Source organism: Acinonyx jubatus, chromosome C1, assembly GCF_027475565.1.
Source record: "Acinonyx jubatus isolate Ajub_Pintada_27869175 chromosome C1, VMU_Ajub_asm_v1.0, whole genome shotgun sequence".
Lineage (NCBI taxonomy): Eukaryota > Metazoa > Chordata > Mammalia > Carnivora > Felidae > Acinonyx > Acinonyx jubatus.
Window position 1 is genome coordinate 136,488,708 of NC_069381.1, and position 18,538 is coordinate 136,507,245.

General features: G+C 36.1%; 1 long non-coding RNA gene and 1 pseudogene across 1 annotated transcript; one reads left to right on the forward strand and one right to left on the reverse strand.

Moving 5' to 3' along the window:
* Positions 1 to 3,956: 3,956 nt before the first annotated feature.
* LOC106971517 (60S ribosomal protein L26-like) lies at positions 3,957 to 4,580 on the forward strand (annotated as a pseudogene).
* Positions 4,581 to 4,880: 300 nt separating this feature from the next.
* Positions 4,881 to 17,805, reverse strand: LOC113598229 (uncharacterized). Its single transcript, XR_003418879.2, has 4 exons — positions 17,407 to 17,805; positions 14,698 to 14,785; positions 10,168 to 10,279; positions 4,881 to 9,553 (listed from the first exon to the last, which is right to left on the reverse strand). It is a non-coding gene; the product is annotated as an uncharacterized LOC113598229 (long non-coding RNA).
* Positions 17,806 to 18,538: the final 733 nt, after the last annotated feature.

The following is an 18,538-nucleotide window of genomic DNA, read 5'->3' on the forward strand; positions in this document are numbered from 1 at the left end:
AGGTTCCAAGTGAACATGAATTTGGGGCGACACTATTCAACACAGTATACTCTTCTAAGCGGGATGGCTGCTATGTGATGGGAAAGTGGCAAAGTGATACTGGGGAAGTGCCTACAATGTCCACTAGATGCTGGGCCCTCTGGGCCTCAACTCTCTTCATTTACCTGTTATAATCAACAGCTGCATAGTTGACCAGGCATTTCAGATTTTATTTGCATCTTCTGAGCTGGATCCTATTCTGTTAACCTCATTTTTAACTCTAAGGCTTAAGTCCATGGATTTCAAAAAGTAGTTTGGGGAAGGGATCTGACAGAGAGTCCTTAAATATATATGCCAGTCCAAGCATTATCAGTAGAGTGACTAAGCAATATATTTCAGCTAGGCAAGTACTATTGTTTTTTAAATATACATAGCTGTGATTAATTAAATAAAAATCCATTTAAAATCTTCCTGTATTTATAACGCCTCTTTGTCATTATGTATGTTCTCTATCAACAGATAATAAAGGACAACTGTTATTGCACTTTAGCACACTAGCCTCTATTAGAAGGGCCATGCGTAAACTGGGATACAAGTCTGTCTGCTGTCACAAAGGCCAAAAGAACAATAGCTCAAACAAATAGCCATTGATTTCTTTCTCATATAAGAGCTGGAGTACAAGCAGTCGAGGGGTCATATGGCAGGTCTTCAGTCATGAGGACCTAGGCACTTTCTACACTGTCATTCTGCCATTCTCAAGACAGGGCTTTCATCCCCAGTCTAAAATGGCTTTTGTAGCTCTTGCTAGTGTGGCTGGATTCTACTTATGTATCATTGGCCAGATCCTAAAATATATGGCCAAACATGGCAGTAAGAGTAGCTGAGAAATGTAGTCTTTATCTAGCTAGCCATGTGCTCAGCTAAACATTGAGAATTCTAATACTAAAGAAAGAAGGAGCAAATTGATATTAGGGGAGAGTTAGCCCTCCTTAACAAAAGCTACATGCTTGTGGGAGAAAATAATGGATATTTGCAAGTGATATGTATATTCCTAATAGGTTATTAAGTTTGTTCTAAGATAATTTTCAAGATAAGTGTACACATCCTTAACATTATAATTTTGTGATATGTTTTCTTTAGCCTCTACCTCATCTTACTAACTGTACTTACATAGTTGGACTAAATATGTTCATTAGATGTCTATGGTAAGAAGGTTTTAAAGTCATAAGGAGAATGGTTGTAAATATTGGAGTCAACAAGAAACGTATGGAAGGGAGAAAATGACAGTTTCCAGAGTGACTATTTTGCTTGCATGAGACTTTTAACTCCCTGTATCTGGTGACAAGTTATCCAATTACAACTAATAGGAAGAAAAGTTAAGCTAGGGTATCAATATTGAAGACATAAACTATCTGCACAGTGCACAGCCAACCAAGATCTTGTTTACTTAAAACCTGGTACCCAGTTTAAAAGCAGATTCTTCTTAAATAGGAACAGGCAAGTCAAGGTCTTTATAAATATTGAACAACAAATTTGGGCAGAACTTTGCCAAAACAAAACAAACAAAACAATAATGCCCCCCTCCCCAAAAAAAAGGAAGGGGAAAAAAGGTGAATGACTTTTTTTTAAAAAAAGAATTAACATTGGAGATTGGGAGTATACTATTCAAGTTACAATTGTTCAAAGGTCTTCCGATGCTGAAATTCTCACAATTCTTTGACTTTTTGCAAAGTCTTATTATAAACTTTTTTATGGAGACACGGGTACTGAATGGCCTCAGTGTGTCCTTTGGATCGATCCATTTCCCATCCCTCCCCACCTGATCTGTACCCTAAGCAGCTGATTTGTATGGAACACATCACTAGACTTGCTTGCTCTTTAGTTTTTGCTGAAACTTGCTAATGAGAGGCTCCAACAGGATATCAGACAATGGAAGGACATTGAAGTTGGGTATTTATTCCCCTACTTCTCTCCAAGCCACATTACAGGTTGGCAGTGCCTGTGGTCCTTCACTGAAGACCACAGCCCCTGTCAGCTGGTCCTGTCCTATAATTACAACCATAGTTGCCTTGCCTGTTCCCTGGACCTACAGAATCTAGCTTGGCCCTTCCTATTGATTTAACCCTGCTTATAATTTTATAAATAGTTCATTAATTATATTCTCCTAAATTGCTCTTTTTGGGTGAGCCATCTGTTCTTATGATCCTGAGTGATACAATAAAGAAGAAATGACTCATTCATCAAAAACTAGTCCTACTAATCCAGTGGCTAATGGGCCTGTCTCAATTTTGAAATTCTCTCCTTTCTACAAATCCATGCTCTCTCCTTCCTAAATTTGGATCAAGGCTCACCTCTTTCACGAACCATTTCTAAATTAACCACATGGCTTTTCTTCTTAAAAACACTGGCTATCACTTCCCAGCTCTGCCTATTACTCCACTTACCTACATTTGACACATTTAGAAGCCATTTCTAAATTTACTGATGCTAGCTCTATACTATTTTTTTAGAGGTTTTAGTGTCTCCAATGTGGAAATTACTTTGTCTACTTTCTGTACAAATTCTGAACATCTCTAGAGTTCTATGCTTCTTAAGCAACAGATATGCAATATTTGTTACGTCTGGGAAGCAAATACCCCAATTTCTTAGGGTTTGAATTGGGAAGTAAGGTGAATATAAATTTCCTCAAAATGTACTCCTCTACAACTTTCACTGTGAGCAACAAATCAGACAGTTTCTCCTCATCTCCAGCACCTCTTAATGCAAGAGGGACCCAGGATTTAGTCTCTTGTGTGTGTATCCATCCTCTTTCCCTGGTAGTTCCCAGCCAGTCTCATGACTTTGTAGGCCTAATGAAATTTTCTACTTTTAAGTCTAGTAGACATTTTTAATCTCAAAATTAACATATCCAGATCCAAACTTTGGATCGCCATCTTCACCCCAACTCCAAATAATTGTTCATGTTCCAGTCTTGTTCTCTCAGAAACTCCAGTTTCTTGGGCCCAAAACTTTGGAGCCATCTTTTACTCACCTCTTTTTTTCCCACACCTTACAAAAATCCTTCAAAAAGTTATGTCAGCCCTATATGCAAAATATATCCAGATTCCAGTCATTTCTCACCACTTCCTTTGCTGCCTACTATTCTGGTCCAGGCCATTACAATTCACTAAAGAAGCCTCGTCACTGGTTTCCCCAGCCTAGGCCCTCATCCATCTAATAGTCTTCTCTTAGTAGAGCAGCCTGAGTGCTTCTTTTTTAAATATTAGTCACATCATGTCATTTCTCTGTTCAAACCCCCTCTCATGGCTTCACTTTTATTCAGAGTGACACCCAAAGTTCTCACATGTAGCCTACAGGGTCCCACATGATTCAGCTTCTGCTGTCTGTCTAGGTACATGTCCTACTGCATTCCAGATACACTGGCCTCCCTGTTTCAGGATAACATACCTACCACCCCCTCTTCCCTTAGGTATCCACAAAACTCACTCTCCCACCTCCTTCAAGTCTCTGCTCAAGCATTACCTGCTCAGGGTGCACCCTGAGCTGCACCTCTCTCTGATATGACTTAAAACATGCCTCTTTAAACTTAAAACAACAACAACAGTAATAGAAAAGATGAAATCAAACATTCATTTAAAAGGGGGCAACTAAGGGCACCTGGGTAGCTCAGTCAGTTGAGCATCTGACTCTTGATTCTGGCTCATGTCATGATCTTATGGTTAGTAAGATGGAGCCCTGCATTGGGCTCTACTGCTTGGGATTCTCTCTTTCCCCCTCTCTCTGCCCCTCCCCTGCTTGCACTCTCTCTCTCACTCTTAAAATAAATAAAATAAACTTAAAAGAATTAAAAAAAATAAAAGAGGTGCCTAATGCCTAACTAGGATTCCACATGTATAAAATTATACATCCTAGCTTTTAAAAGAAAAACACTGACTAGGCCAGGAAAAAGGCTGAGCAGAGATTAGAAAGGCAGAACCATACACTTGAGCAGACCAAGAGATTATATTAGAGAAACTGATCTAAAAACCATCTTCTTTTCTCTTTTATGGCCATTGCTGAAGCAACAGCAGCCAAAATGAAATTCAATCCCTTTGTGACTTCTAACCAGAGCAAGAACCATAAAAGACATTTCAATATACCTTCCCACATTTGCAGGAAGATTGTGTCTTTCCCTCTTTCCAAAGAGCTGAGACAGAAGTACAATGTTCCATCCATGTCCATCTGAAAGGATGAAACAGTTCAGGTTGTATGAGGACATAACAAAGGTCAGCAAGTTGGCAAAGTAGTCCAAGTTTATGGAAAGAAATGTGTCATCTACATCAAACATGTGCAACAGAAGCCAATGACACAACTGTCCGAGTGGGCAGCACCAGCCCTAAAAGGTGATCACCACTAGGCTAAAACAGGACAAACACAGCAAAAAGATCTTTGAATGTAAAGCGAAATCTTGTCAAGTGGGAGAGGTAAAGGGTAAATATAAGACAAAACAGTTGAGAAGATGCAGAAATAAGGTAACCTTATATACAATCTTCATAATACAAACTGCTCAAATGAACAACAATAACAACAACAACAACAACTCCCCAACCCTATTCCTGTGATCCACCAACTGCCCCACACTCCCACTGCACAAAAGGATGGGAGATTGTTTCAAGTTCCTGCTTATTGATTTGATATCAATTAGCATCAGCAAACTGAGATAATCAAATAATTCCAGAAATAAAATTAGGGCCCTTAGTATTAAAAAATTCTCCTATCTTGGTCAATTAGAAAATAGGAGAAGAGTGCCTTCCTTTGCTCTTTTGTTGGTCAATGAAAAAACCTGGGATTGGTTCTGCCCCTTCTTCTCTGAGTCTTCTTTCTTTGAAAGAGGTACAATGTTTGAAAAGCCCTGCGTTTTAAAATAATCCAGAGAAGAAAGTGAAAGAGTGTAAATGTCATAGTACACCCCAGACACAACGAAATGTTCTTGGGAAGCGTTCACAAGTAAGTATCTGAAACTTTTCAAAATAAAAAAAGAGGTTATGTGAATGACTTTTGAATATTGAAACTTCAAGTATGTTAACAAATCAGAAAGTCTATAAAACAAGACAACACCCTTTCTAACATCCCCTAAGGTCTCTATCATATAAACAGAGGTTCCAAAGGGGCATTTACATAAGTAATCCACATTTGGAGCCAACACAAACCTCCTACTGATGAGAATATTCTAATTGTCAACATCTCTCAATGCAGTCCTTAAGATTTGAATACCTCACATTATTTGATTGTAAGTGTCACTGGTTTTACACCAAAATTAATGTCTCAGAGAAAACTAAAATTTATATAAAACTTTAGGATTTTAAAAGCATTTTATAACTTGGCTTTATTAAAGAGAATTTTGTAGAAGAGAGGTAAAATGTTGAGATTCAACCATACCAGAAAGAAGGCAATGAAGTTGAATTTACCAGACCAAATCAGGATTTCAGTATCCACAGGTACATATGTACATGTTCACAATCTTTGGCTTTTCTCTTATACTTCATTGGTGTTCATTGACATACCTCCCAATAGATATGTTTACATTTTTCCTAGTAGTTGGAAATATGGCACAACTTGTGAGGTGCTTCAAATGAGAAGATTCTTCAACACACCACATTGCATCTGACCGTGGCTAGCTCAGTACTAAGACTTGGGTGACAGCTGTGACTCCTCAGTAACTAGCACTAAAGGGTGCTAATACCTTAGGAAGTGCTTAAAGAAGATGTAAAGTTGTCTCTATCTAATCTAAGGTTGAGAACTGTGTATAGAAAAAAGGCTAACAGAAATTCAGCAACCAGACATCTGTGTCTCCTAGTAAAAGACAGTTGGACAAGTCCTCTAAAAGACAGCAAGTTATTATTCATAAGTCAAACATTTGGGGGCCCCTAGATGGCTCAGTTGGTTGAGCATCTGATTCTTGGTTCTGGCTCAGGTCATGATCCCAGAGTCGTGGGACTGAGCGCCGTTGGGCTCTGTGCTAGGCTCCGAGCTGAACGTGGAGCCTGCTTCAGATTCATTCACTCTCTCCCCTCTCTCTCTCTCTCTCTCTCTCTCTTCCTCCTTCTGCCACTCTCCCCCACTTGCATGCTGTCTGTAAAATAAAAAATAAAATAAAGTCAAACATTTCTTCTCCATTTGCGAGAGAAAATTATATTCTTTCATCAAAATCTAGTATATGTTATTTTTAAAAATAATATGCCTATCATTGAATGGCTGAGGTCACCTACATATTTGAGCTAACATATCAAACAAAGAAAACTGGCTTGGCTGCAAAGTCAATGAAAGTCAAATAAAAAGCCAAACTAAACAGATGAGACACCATGCCCTGAAGATCAACAAAGAAGATCATTGTTAGGTGAGGAGGGTTTAACAACCAGCAAGGAGGATTTGCTGTGCCCATCATAAACACAAAGCAACTCATTTAAGCTACTTAAATATAAATCCCACTTCAGGACTGATGGGTAGTTGCTTGCATACACAACTGGATTTTTTCTTTATGATACTGTATTAGAGTTAAACTCCATGAGACTTATATGAATATCTTAGAGGTATTTTTGAAATGTTTGGTAATAACAATAGTGGTAACAAATTGGTAGCTTTGTATCAGTAATTTTTAAAAATAGAGTGCTCTCGTGGCATGCCTGGGTGGGTCAGTCAGTTGAACATCCGACTTGATTTTGGTTCAGGTCATACTCCCAAGGTCATGGGATTGAGCCCTATGTCAGGCTCCATGCTGAGCGTGGAGCCTGCTTAAGATTCTCTCTCTCCCTCTCTCTCTCCCTCTGCCCATCCCTGCTCATGTGCACATGTCCTCATTTTCTCTAAAATAAATAAAAATTTAAAAATTTGTTTAAATAAATAAATAGATAAAATAAAATAGAGTGCTCTCTACAAATATAAGTGTGATGGTGATTATGATGACTAGGATTAAGATCATAATGAATTATTTGTTTTAAAACAATCATCATTCCAATACATCCCTTCTAAAATGATACTACAGTTTTTGAACACTGGGCATTACCTAGTCTGGTCTAGAGTACCCAAGAGTCTATAATGTATTTATATTTGTCCTTTCTGAGATTTTATCAGCATCCATTATGAATCTTCCTGCAAGGTATTATAATTATATACTTGGAAAACTCATGAGACTCAACTAGAAAAGCTATTTAGCAAAGTAGTGGGGCACAAAATTAATATACAAAACAAAAACAACTAACAGTATAAATATATAATGGAAGAAAGTACTCATTTTAAAAAGAAAAGAAGATTAAAGGCAGGGGAATAAACTTAATAAGAAGTGTTAAAATCCTACTGGAGGACACACAAGAAATTCTGTACAGAGTGAAGATGTATCTAGTTGGTAGAGTTAACATTAAAAAATGTCAATTCTTTCTGAGTTCACTTATAATTTCAACAAGAGCACAAAAAGCAAAATATTGACAGTGAGTTTTTTGAAACTAGGCAAAGTGATCATGACGTTTTGTGGAAAATTATCAAAAATGGGAAGGAAAACTGGGGGAGGGAAAGGGCAATGAGGGGAAATTATCAAATGTCTTACAAAAACATAAGCATAAAACCTAAACACATCACAGTGGTATCAGTTCATCATTAGACAAATTGACCAACACAATATTATACAAAGCCCAGGAATAATTCCAAATGCATACTACAATTCGCCACATGAAAAAGATAGCATTTCAAATCAGTGGAGAAAATAAACACTTCAATAAATGGTGATAGAATATCTGAAGAAAAGATGTTGGACTCATACGTCATACCATACTCTAGCAAGGTAGCAGAACCAGGATAAATTTCAAATGAATTGAAGATATACATACAAAATAATGAAAGCATGTGAGTATTAGAAGAAAGCACAGGAAGTTCCTTTCTAACATTTCAGTGGAGAAGGTTTTTTCTGACTCAAACTCTAGAATCCATAAAATAAAATAAAATAAAATAAAATAAAATAAAATAAAATAAAATAAAATAAAATAAAATAAAATAAATTTAACAACATATGAAACTATAAACAAAGTCAAAAGATAAATGACACAATGAGAAACTATGTCATAGACAAATACCAACCTCCCTAACATATGAAGAGCTACTAGAAACCAATAAAAGACTAATCACATACTAGAAAAATAGGAATACACATAAAGATATGTCACATGACATGTATGTCATAGAAAAAATCGAAATGGCTTATAAACATAAACAGATGATCAAGTCCACTGGTAATAAGAGAAATAAATGTTAAAACTACACTGATATATCAGCTTCCAGTTTGGTAATGGTCTAAGAGCTTGATAACACATTTTGTTGTTTTTAGGAAGACAGCCCTCCGCATACATTAGGGAGAATTGAAAGTGGCACAACTCTGATGGAAAGACATTTTCAAGGTTCATTAAAACTGCACATACATCACACTTTCAGGAATTTATCCTGCAGATATACTTGCCCACATGTGAAATGACATTATGTGTAATGTTATCTGGGTCAGTATTGCTTGAAATATAAAACTGGAAACACCTCACATGCCCATCAATAGGAGACTAGTTAAAAAGTTCTTGAACATTTACAGAGTGAAGTACTACACAGTGGTTTAAAAAACTGAGGAAGCTCTCTGGTATTGATCATTAAGATGTATATTTAAAAGTGAAAAAAATGATATAAAGCCAGTGTATATTATGTGCTATTTTTTATAAAAAGAGGAAGAATACAACTATATATTGATATTTTCTGGTCAATTCATAAAGAAATCTGTTAAGAATAATCTGTCAAGAATATATAAGAATTAATTATGGCTGTGTGTGTGTGTGCAAAAGAGAGCTGTGTAAACAGTGGACAGGACAAGAGGACAAGTTTTCACTATATGCCTTTTTACATTTTTTGAAAATTTTGCACTATGTGAATATATGACATTTTAGTGGGGGGGGGGGGGGAGGGAAGACCGTGCTTGCCAGGAGGAGCTGTTCCTTTACAGCCCTAGTCACCAGCAAGTCACTTGCTGCTGGGGAGAGTGGGAAGTCAATTAAGACTAGCTTTTTCATTGCCAAAGAATCCTTTCTATTAAAAAGTACACATGAAAGCCACACTTTGGAAAAAGAACGAGGAAAAATACTTTTTTGTTTTTTTACTTTTTTTTGTTGTTTTTTTGAAGATAAAAGGAATTTGGCCCAAAACAGTGGGTCCTTCTTTAAGTCTCTTCTTTGTAACCCTTTTTAAGCACATGCAAACACACCATTCAGCATTGTTCTTATCATAGTACATTTGTCTGCTCTAACAAAATATCACAGATTGGGTGGCTTACAAACAACAGAAATTTATTTCTCACAGTTCTGGAGGATGGAAGTCTGAGCTCGGAGTGCCAGCAGGGTTGGTGAGGACCGTCTTCCATGTCTCAGACTTCCGATTGTATCCTCACATGCTGGAAGAAGCTAGGGAACTCTCTGGAACCTCTTGTAGGCTGAATTTTTCTCTACTTTTGTTGATTTTGCCATTAATCTTTGAAATCCCTCAATTTTGTCTACAAAATTGTTTTAGTACAAGTCTGTCAAATGAAAAGTAGAGTGGAAGGATTATCTTTCAAAATAAATTTTTGGGAATTTCTTTGAAGTTAAACCTCACCTTGTATTTGTCATCTCTGATTTTACACTTTGTTTTCAGACTAACATTTTATCAACTTTCAAGTCATTTCTCTCGCCATTCCAGGATATTAGCAAACCACTTAATTCAGCTCCCTGTGAGTCTGACAATATGCTCTGAATCTTTTATCCAGGACATCAATAAAGATATGAAGAAAATTATCCTCATAGCATGTTTCCACTAATTGTCACTTGATTCACCTCATCTAGAAACACAACCATGGGGGCGCCTGGGTGGCGCAGTCGGTTAAGCGTCCGACTTCAGCCAGGTCACGATCTCGCGGTCTGTGAGTTCGAGCCCCGAGTCAGGCTCTGGGCTGATGGCTCAGAGCCTGGAGCCTGTTTCCGATTCTGTGTCTCCCTCTCTCTCTGCCCCTCCCCCGTTCATGCTCTGTCTCTCTCTGTCCCAAAAATAAATAAACGTTGAAAAAAAAAAATTTAGAAACACAACCATGGCTAACTACTCTTTGTTGTAACTTTGTCAAACTGTTTGATTATCCAGAAGTGATATAAACCAGACCTCACTGTTATAGTTGTTTGAAGGCTTCTTCTCCTTTTCTTGTAGATGCTGCAGATATCCCCAGGCCCAACCAGCCTGGATTGAAACTGATTCAATTTTGTCCAGAGGTTCACTGAAGAATACAATGTAGGATAATTATAACAACACTAGTGTGGTGAAAGAAAAGTAACTTCAATATTCTAGAATCCCCTTTAGCCATTGAGAATTTATAAGACATTTTATGTCATAACTTGCCTTATATGGTAAAGATAATACAAAAGAGATGATCTTGGAATTAGAAGAACTATATTCAGTTTGTTCGTTTTTCTTTTTCTACCCCTAAAATTTTTTTTTTTTTAACCGTGTTTAATTTGGTTTCAGGACTGGATTTAGAATAAAGAGCAGATTGGTCATGGGGAATAATAATTCATGAGAAAGCAGTATTAATACAATATAGTGACCAAAAACATTTCTTCTAAAAATAACCAGCTGAACGGCTCAGTTGGTTAAGCATCTAACTTGGGCTCAGGTCATGATCTTATGGTTTCTGAGTTTGAACCCCACATGGGGCTCTCTGCTGTCAGTCCGCTTTAGATCCTCTGTTTCCCTCTCTCTCTGACCCTCCCGCACTCACACACATACACTCGCTCTCTCTCAAAAATAAATAAACATTTACAAAATAAATTTAAAAAATTAAAAATAACAAACATAAGCAGACTATAACAATTGTAGAAGTTGGGTGATGGATACCTGAGAGTTCAATATAGTATTCCTCTACTTTGGTATATTTCAAACATGTTCCATAACAAAATACTAAAATAAATAGACATTAAAGTATATTCTTAGTCTCTTTTGCTGTGGTGCATTTTATCAGAATGCCTCTAAATTACTCTTGGCCTCATCCCCCAAATTGGATCTATGTCCAGAGACAGAGATGAAAGTATAATTGAGAAAATGTGCTATTATTTTGCTGTATTTATTTATTTTTTAAGTTTTTTTTAATGCTCATTTATTTTTGAGAGAGACAGAGTGTGAGCAGGTGAGGGGCAGGGAGAGAGGGAGACACAGAATCTGAAGCAGGCTCCAAGCACAGAGCCCCACACTGGGCTCAAACTCACAAAATGAGAGATCATGACCCGAGCTGAAATTGGACGTTTAACTGACTGAGCCACCCAGGCGCCCCAATTTTACTGTATTTAATAATACGATTAGAAAAGTAGAGAGATAGCAAAGTGATGGTATCCTTGAATGCTGGAAGAGAGGGCTACTGAGGTGGGTTGACGAACTTGTTTATATGTTTAGAGGGGACCCGGTGTGGATTAGACAAGGTGCTACAAGGAAATAAGGTTTTCAAGGAACTGTGGGTCTGGATGGTAAAAAAGAACATGAAAAAAGAAGGGAAAGAACAAACATAGGAACAGCTGATAATGAAAAGCTGAACTCAGGCAATCTCTGCATATATCACATACCCAGAATAAAGGAAAGAAGGTTGATCATGGGATTTCTGTGGGTTCAATCCCAAAGACCTCACACAGGGTTAATACTCAGATGCCTACAAGAACTGTAGCTTTAGCCCAAAACTGATCCAGCCAGAAAAAGACCCTGCCTTCAAGGATAAAGTTTTCTAAAAAAAAAAGGTGGGGGCGCTTATCTGCCCTCGGCTTGAGGATGGAAGCAGTCTGAACTAGGAAGAAAGGCAGTGATTTCGATGGTTTGGACTCAAGGAGAGAGCATCAAATGAAAAGAACTGAGATGGCCTAGGAGAGAAGGGTTACTGTTTTCAGGCTGTTCTGAGTTGATGAAACAATGTACCCCAGTAACTCACCTCATCCATCTATAGCTTTTCCTGAAGCCCAAGAGGAAAGTAATATTAGTTGTGGGACTCAACAGATTCCGTGTACTGTATCTTGGTTGGATATAAGGGGAAAGGTGTGCTCCAGGGAGGTAAAAAGGGTATGACACTGTAGAGAGATATTTGAAAGAAAAATCGCCCCTCTCCCCCGCTTGAGTCTTTGAGTGGTTGAGAAGTTAAGTTTTTTGCTCAAGATGAGGGGCAGAGAAAATCCAACTAAAGTTGCTTTCTGTTTGGGATCTGGAGTGGCATTTCATCAGCTATTTAGAACTTAATTGCAAAAGAATAAATAAATATTCCAAGCCCCTTATTCTCTTTATAAATGGCACTTTCTCACTTGTGTGCTATTCTTCATTTGCCTGAAAAGCTAATTAAGGCTTTCTACTAACTATTCACAAATACATAGCAGCTTTGTGGGCCCTGCTTTATTTATTATTCTCATTTGTGATCCCAGGATTTATGTTGAGAGTATACTTATTAAACTAGCCAAAGATGCAAAGTTAGCTGGCATGCCTATTACTTAGGAAAACACATCTTCACAAATCAAATACCTTTAATTCAGGGAACAAATGCAGATTAAATCACCTAAGTAAAAGAAATAGATGTTAGAAATTTACATAAACATGGCAGAATATTATATAGTAATCATGATATATCAAAAACAATAAAAACAATAAAATCTTTGTATTAACATTGACCAGGTCTTAACCAGAGTACTGTTTTCTAGAATAAAGCTTCATAGCATAGATGAAATGACAAGACAAGGATATTTTCTGATAGGGAGAAGTTCAACAAATACGCAAATATTTAAGAAACGATAGGAGGAAAGCCTAAATGAAGTAGGGAAATCATCACTAATGTGAAGATGGTTTTTAATATTCCTCAGATATTTAGAAAGGAATCATAGACTGCGATCAATCATTCTATATTTGAGTAGAAGTCAGGGAAACAACAGGCTGCAGAATAGAAACTTAGTATAATAAGGGATGAGTTCCTATCATAAAAAGTATGTGATATCTAAGGAGCGAGCATTATGAAATCTCTCAAAATATATGTTTAAATTAGATGATAAATACTCTTGTATCTCACAGAGACTCTTAAAAGAGGAAGTTCAGAATTCTGTCTGTTTCTAGAATCTTGGGATTATCTAGAGATTCAAGAATTAATATCATACTTTAAGAACTGATTTAAGGGGCGCCTGGGTGGTGCAGTCGGTTAAGCGTCCGACTCCAGCCAGGTCACGATCTCGCGGTCCCTGAGTTCGAGCCCCGCGTCAGGCTCTGGGCTGATGGCTTGGAGCCTGGAGCCTGTTTCCGATTCTGTGTCTCCCTCTCTCTCTGCCCCTCCCCCGTTCATGCTCTGTCTCTCTCTGTCCCAAAAATAAAAAATAAAAACGGTGAAAAAAAAATTAAAAAAAAAAAGAACTGATTTAAGAGAATTTTTAGAGAGTTCTGAAACCATTGACACACATCTAATTTTTATAAGTTGGTGTCGAGCAACTCTGAAGACTGTAGGTGTGGTAAAGAAGCATAATAATCTAAGAGTCAGACACATAAGGTATCAATCCTCAGTCTATTATTCACAGATTTTGATTCTTCATCTGAGTGTCCTCATTTGGAAAATATAACACTTGACCTCCAACTTCAATAGCTATACAGATGACAAGATAATATATGCGAAAGCAGTTTAAGAATCATAGCGCTTTGTAGACATATATGCTTCTGTTAATTAGAAGAAACAATAATATTAGAAACAAATCATTCCTATGTCTCTATGGTACACATTTGACTCTCTTAACCACAAATATGAGAACTTTCACTCCTCACATAACACTCTGCAAGGGAATCTATATCCAAGAATTAAAGAAGGGACTGAGGTTAACCATTTACTTTTGTTTGTTTTTAAAGTGGTTTTTTTTTTCAAAGAGTATACATTCATACCATAAAGTTCATATAGTGTATTGCTCAAAGAATTTTAGTAAATAAATTCACTCGTGTAACCACCATCCAGGTCAAGATATGGAACATTACCAACATCCTACAATATTTTCTCATGTTCTATTCCAGTTAACCATCCTAAAGATAACTAATATTCTCACTTTCATCACTACAGACTCATTTTACCTGTTTTGGGAAGGTCACATAAATAAAACCACGCAATAGGTACTCTTTCTGTCTGGCTTCTTTGGCTCAATGTCATTTCTGGGAGATTCGTCAAGGTGGTTGCATGAAACAGTAGTCATTACTTTTATTGCTGTATACTACTTTACTTCAACAAAATCTCAAAACAAAGGCACTTCTGGAATGGCAGAGTAAAGACTTCTGATTTTCTTCTATAAAAGCAATAAGAACATTCATAAAAATTGTCAAAATTAACTTTTTCTGACTTCTAGAAATAAAGCAAAGACTTGCACAATCTAAAGAGCATTTATTCAAGAAAAATAACTGAATTTTGGTGAAAACAGCAAGCTTTGCAGCATTTTAACTTGCCCTGTTCTGGTTACCCTCTCCTCAGCTCTATTGTAACCTTGAAACCCAGCAGCCTTACACCATAGTAGCTATGAAAATCACCCAAGTAGACAATGAAGGGGAGAGAATGAGTTTGGAGCTCCCAAAAAATCCCCAGTCGATTGTCACTATTTGACCCATCCAGCAACTCCCTGGAACAGCCGCCATTCATAATATTTGCCTTTATTTTACCTGAACTAGGGTTTGCTCGGTGAAGAGGGCTCTATCCCCAAGGCATTGTCCAAAACAGTGAGTGGTAATTGTTTAACATCACAGCTACCTAAAACAGAAATAAATATCACTTAACAAAAACTTAAAAGGGAAATCTGGGGGTGCCTGGGTGGCTCAGTCAGTTGAGTGAGCTGAAGCTCAAGTCATGATCTCATGGTTTGTGAGTTCAACCCCACACTGGGCTTGCTGCTGTCAGCGCAAAGCCTGCTTCAGATCCTCTGTCACATTCTCTCTCTGCCCTTCCCCCATTCTCTCTGTCTCTCAAAAATGAATAATTTTTTTTTAAAGGGAAATCTGGGAATCAGATATGCACAGTGGGCTTTGAAAAGCTCCAAATTATTTCTGGGGATCTAGAAGGCCACACGGTGGTGTAGGGCTGTATGCATCTCTCAGAAAAAGTAAAAGGCCCTATTTCTCATTTCTAGCCCAACCTGAGACCCAGTGCAAACAGGAAGTGAAGGCTAAGGCAGACTTATAAGATGCCAGAGCACTGAAGGCATACCCAACACAAACACACACAGAGTCTCTTGGCAAAATCTTGGACACTTATTGTTTCAAGACTTATAAAAAAGTCATCCTGCAATTATTAGCTGATCACTTAGCTCACCAAGCAGAGACGTCAATATATATATATATAACAAAAAATATTAATTTTACAGAATTAGTCTAGGAAAGTCACTAAAAACAACAACAACAACAAATAGCAACAACAATAACCCCTGTGGTATGAAGGTACCACATTATATTGCATAAAAATTTCAGTTTACAAAAACAAAAAATAATTACAAGACTTGCTAAGACACAGGAAGTTATGGCCCATATACAGTGGAAAAAGCAGTTAATACATACTACCCCTGAGGAATCTTAGATGTTAAGCTTACTAGGCAAAGAATTAAAATCAGCTACTATAAACATGTTTAAAGAGCTAAAGGAAATCATAGCTAAGGAATTAAAGAGAAATATGAGAAAGATGACTTAGAGAATATCAGGGTGCCTGGGAGGATCAGTAGGTTAAGCATTCGACTTTGGTTCAGGTCATGATGTCAGGTTTGTGAGTTCAAGACCCACATCAGGCTCCGTGCTAACAGCTCAGACTCTGGAGCCTGCTTCAAATTCTGTCTCTGTCTCTCTCTGCTCCTCCCTTGTTCATTCTCTCTCTTTCTCTGTCAAAAATAAACATTAAAAAAATAGAATAAAGAATATCAACTATATATATATATATATATATATATACACATATACATATATACACATATATATACAATATATGTATATACATGTATATGTATACATATTTATATATATAAATATAAGTATATATTTATATATAAGTATATAAATATAAGTATGTATATAAATATATACATAAATAAATAAATAAATTTTGAGCTGGCAAAAGTAGAATTAGCAAACTTGAATATAGGTCAATAGACTGTCCAGTCTGAGAAACAGAAAGATTTGGGGGGAGGGGGGGAAAGAACAGACCCTCACAGATTTGCAGAACATCATCAGAAGTACCAGTATATGCATAATGGGAGTCTCATAAGAAAAGAGAGAGAAAGAGACAGAAGAATATTTGAAGAAACAGTGGACAGACATTTCTCAAATTTGATGAAAAACATTAATCTGTAGATCCAGGAAGTTCAACAAACTCAAAGTATGATGAAAATAAAGAGATCCATTCTCTTACATATATAAACGATAGTCACACTTCAAAAGACAAAGAGTAAAAATGCATTTTTGTTTGTAATGCTTTTCTTCTTTTATATGAATTAAAAGATACATGCATGAATTATAAAACTTTGTTAATGGACATTAATACATAAGAATATAATTTATATGATAATAATAACACCAAAAATGGGGAGCAGAAAGGAACTAAAGCAAAGTTTTTGTATATTATTGTAATTAGGTTGGTATTAATCTGAAGTAGATTGTTTTAAGATAGCATGTTAATTGCAATCCCCATGGAAACCACTAAGAAAATTAACTCCAATAATATAATAGAAGAAACAACAAGAGAATTAAAATTGTACACTGGAAAATATCTAACATGGAAGAATGCAGTGATTGAGAAGGAAAAAACATAATACATAGAACGCAAATAACAAAATGATAAAAGTCCTACCTTACCAGCAATTACATTAAATGTGAAAAGATTAAGCACTTGAATCAAAAGATGGAGATTGGCAAAATGTATTTTGAAAAAATGACCCAACTGTATGCTGGCTGTAAAAGACACACATTTGACTTAAGAAGCAAAGAGTTTGAAAGTTAAAGAATGGGGAATAGTCTCTTTGGTTATTGTAATAGAGACCCAGTAACTAAAAGAGACCTAAAATAGGTATAATGGTATCAAACAAAATAGATTTTAAAACAAAACTGATGACTTGGGCCAAAGAAGGGCATTTTATAATAAAAAGTGGGTCAATTCATCAGGATGGCATATCAATTCTAAATACATACGCACCTAGCAGCAGAACTCCAAAGTATGCAAAGTAAAAGTTTACAGAATTGAATAAATGGACAATTAAAAAATAACAGTGAGACATCAATGCCCCATTTCTAATAATGGATAGAACATAAAGAGAGAAGACCAAGAAGAAAATATAAAAGTGTATCACCAATATAAGCCAACTAGACCTAACAAACATCTATAGGACAGTTTACCCAACAGCAACAGAATTCACATTCTTCCCAAGTGCTCGTGGAATAATTCTCCAGGATAGGCCATATGTTAGACCATATAACAAGCTGCAATAAATGTAAAATAATTGAAATCAGACAATGTATGTTCTCCAACATCAATGGATTGATATTAAAAATCAATAACAGAAGGTAATCTTGTATGTCAAGTATACTTCACTAAATAAATACCAATAAAATTAACAAAAAATAATTTTGAGACATTTACAAATATGTGGAAATTAAACAACACTCTTCTAAACACCAAAGCGTGAAAAAAATCACAGGGGAAATTAGAATATATTTATTTTATAATCATGTACATATTTTAATATTGTGTTATTAGGTATATTTAAATTTGTTTATATTCCGGTTGATTCTTCATTATTCTATAGTAATACTTTTTGCTTTAGAGTTTGCTTTGCCTGATATGAGTACAGCTACACCATTTTCCTTTGGTTATCATTTCACATTATATCTTTCATATTATTACTTCTAATCTTCAATAGTTCTTATATATAAGGCATATCTTTCATGAGCAGTATATGGTTGGTTATTGTTTCTCTGTCCACTTTGACCATCTTTGTCATTTAATTGGAATATTAATCCAAGTACTTAAGTGTAATTATTGATGTATTTAGGTTTAAATCTACCTTTTTTTACTATATATTACCTATTGTATCATCTTTTGGATTAATCACATGTTAATTATTCCATTTGCTCCATGTTAGCTTGTTAGTGATATATATATATATATGTGTGTTAGCTTGTTAGTGATATATTTTTTTATTTTATTAGTCACCCTAAAATAAGAAATGCCAAGATTCATTCTTTGTTCATTGCATTTTTGTGCCTTTATGACTTCTTGGATAATACTTTTAGTGTTGTCACGTATATTGATTCTATACTTATTTTAAGTCCCACAGTGATTTACTTACTATTATTTGCATTTGTTTACCCTTCTCTATGTTAATTTTTTTCCTGCAGTTCTGTGTTTAAACCTGAAAAAAATCTCTTTAAGACTCTCTTTTAGTGTAGGTCTACTAGAAACAAATTTTCTCTGCTTTTGCTTGCCTGAAAATGAATTTATTTCACATTCTTTTCTGCTGAGTATATT